We start from the raw sequence: 2,662 nt of genomic DNA on the forward strand, positions 1-2,662 counted from the left end.
GGCTGTTTCTCTTCAATTTGAGTGGTGCCACATCAGCAAATGAAGGTCTCGAAAGCTTTCTCTTTTCCATATGAGTAAGGCTGGATTTACTCAGATGTTGCAACTCTTTCCCAGTCCTATTTTGAGAGCCTTTTAGCCTAAACGTACTATTCCTAAAGGTTCGTGGTAATGTACCAAACAGTGTTTCTTTGCTATTCATGAGGTTTTCCCTGGCCAATTCTTTCAGAAGTGGATGGCCTCTTCCTTCTGCCTAGTCTGTCTCAGTCTATAAGCTGGGCTGTTACCTGTGCACCAGGTTCATCTCTCTGGGTTTTAAACACCAGAGGCTCAGCTCAAAACTCACGTCTATATGTCACCACAGTAGGACAAACCGACAGACAAATTTGTCCTGCTGTTGGAGACCTCTCATGTCACCCCCACCTGGCTGACTGTTTGTCTGTCTGGCTTCCTGGCTTTTAATCCCCTCTCTCCTACTCTTCTGGCCTCCTTCTTCGGGCGTCCCTGAGTTGTCTCTCCTCACCTGTAACCCTGGGGCTGACTGCTCTTCTGTTCGGGTTCAAGGCTTTTTATCCCCTTTCTCCTGCTCTTCGGGCCTGCTACTCTGGACAGGCCTGAGTTTCCCCTCCTCACCTAATCCCTTCGGCTGATTGCTCTTCTGTCCAGGTTCAAGGCTTTTTTCCCCTTCCCTGCTCTTCCGGGACTGCTACTCTGGCGTCCCTGCGTTGTCTCTCCTCACCCTTAACCCTGTAGTGATACTGCCTTGGAAACCCAAGGATGGGTCACTATGAGTTGGGCTGACTCCACAAAAAACAACAACAACAACAAGTGCCACTCTGATAAGAATGTACCACAAATAGGATGGCTTGAACAAACAGGAGTTTATTCTCTTACACTTTGGAGGCTTTAAGTCTGAGTTCAAAGTGCCAGGCTTTAGGGGCTGGATGAAAGCCCCTCAACCTTGGTCTTCAATTCTGCCTCCTACTCCTGGCCCACTGAAAGTGAAGGCTCTTCTTCACTCAGACAGCTGCTAGCTACTGAGGCTGACAAACCCAAGGCTGACAAGTAACAAGGCACATTCTGGATATCAAACCACTCGGCAGGCTTTAATTCAACTCCATTGAAAATCCCAAGATTGGAGAACCCCAGTGGAGGTGGCATGGAGTGGTTCATCTCTCAGCGGCTCTGAAAGCAGTGCGTTCTGCAAGGCTGCTACAGAGCCTCTGTAAAGAAGGCCCAAGTGGTAGACACCTTCCATTGAAGCACATGGAGCAGCGACTGCAGCCAGGAGTCATGAGTGACGGCAGCGAGCAGAACTATGGAGAGCGGAATCCCATTCTGCTTCCAGAAGTGGAAGTGCTCATGGATCTGGGAAATCTGCAAGGCATACCCCTGCAAGATCTCGTGCCAAGGACGATTCTAGGCATTCCAGATCAAAGGCCAGGTCCAGATCCGAATCTAGGTGTAGATCCAGAAGAAGTTCTCAAAGACATTACACACAATCTCGATCTTGCTTCCATAGACGATTCAGTAGCAGGTCTTACAGTTGAGATTATTGGACAGGGCATAGCCACAGTCATTCTCCTGTGTCTACTCGCAGGTGTCATGTTGGAAATCAGGCAAATCCTGATCCCAACTGTTGTCTTGGAGTATTTGAGTTGAGCTTATACACCATAGAAAGAGATCTGAGAAAAACATTCTCTAAATATGGTCCTTTGCTGATGTGTCAATTGTATATGACCAGCATTCTAGGCATTCAAGAGGATTTGCCTTTCTATATTTTAAAAATGTAGATGATGCCAAGGAAGCTATGGAACGTGCCAATGGAATGGAGCTCAATGACCGTAGGATTAGAGTTGATTTCTGCATAACAAGAAGACCACATACTCCAGTACCTGGAATTTATATGGAAGACCTACCTATGGTACCTCATGCCATTGGGATTACTATGACTGAGGATATGATTGAGGCTATGATGATCGGGACTACTATAGCAGATCATAAAGAGGAGGAGGTGGAGGAGGAGGAGGAGGAGGAGGATGGAGAGCTGCTCAAGACAGGGATCAGCTTTATAGAAGGTGGTCACCTTCTCCCTATTATAGTCATGGAGGATACAGATCACGTTCCAGGTCTCGATCATACTCTCCTCGCTGCTATTAAAGCATGAAGTTGAAGACTTTCTGAAACATGCCCTAGAGTTAGGATATTGATTGCGGACAAAAGTTTTTATTGTCCCTGTTTAGAAAGTGAACAGTGCCTAGTGAAGTTAGGTGACTTTTACACCTTTTCTGATGACTACTTTTGGTGGAGTTGAAATGCTGTTTACCTTCTGCAATTGTGTATGAGTGCTTTGTTCAAAGTTAAGTGTTTTCAAAAGAGTATGCTTTGCATATATTTTTTTGCAGTCTACATTTCGATTGCCAAGAAGTTTCTATTGTACAAAACTTCATTAAAAAAGTTTTTTTACTGAATCCAGGGTATTCTAAAGATCAAAAGCCTGTGTGTAAAATGCTACCAAATGGCCAAAAAGTAACAATAAACAGTTTGATTTTTACTTTTCTTTCTAACATATCAATGCTTAGTAAAACTGTTGAGATTAAGTTGTCAGTAGCAAATTTAAATCCAAAAATACCCATTTTCCTCCAGTTCATTAAAAGTACCATAC

The 2,662-nt window shown here is 44.6% G+C and overlaps 1 pseudogene; it reads left to right on the forward strand.

The window, feature by feature from the left end:
- Positions 1–1,290: 1,290 nt before the first annotated feature.
- Positions 1,291–2,157, forward strand: LOC103196460 (annotated as a pseudogene).
- Positions 2,158–2,662: the final 505 nt, after the last annotated feature.

The sequence above is a fragment of the Orycteropus afer genome, unplaced genomic scaffold, assembly GCF_000298275.1.
Source record: "Orycteropus afer afer isolate SDZICR_OR568_19922 unplaced genomic scaffold, OryAfe1.0 scaffold00066, whole genome shotgun sequence".
NCBI classification, from domain to species: Eukaryota; Metazoa; Chordata; class Mammalia; order Tubulidentata; family Orycteropodidae; genus Orycteropus; species Orycteropus afer.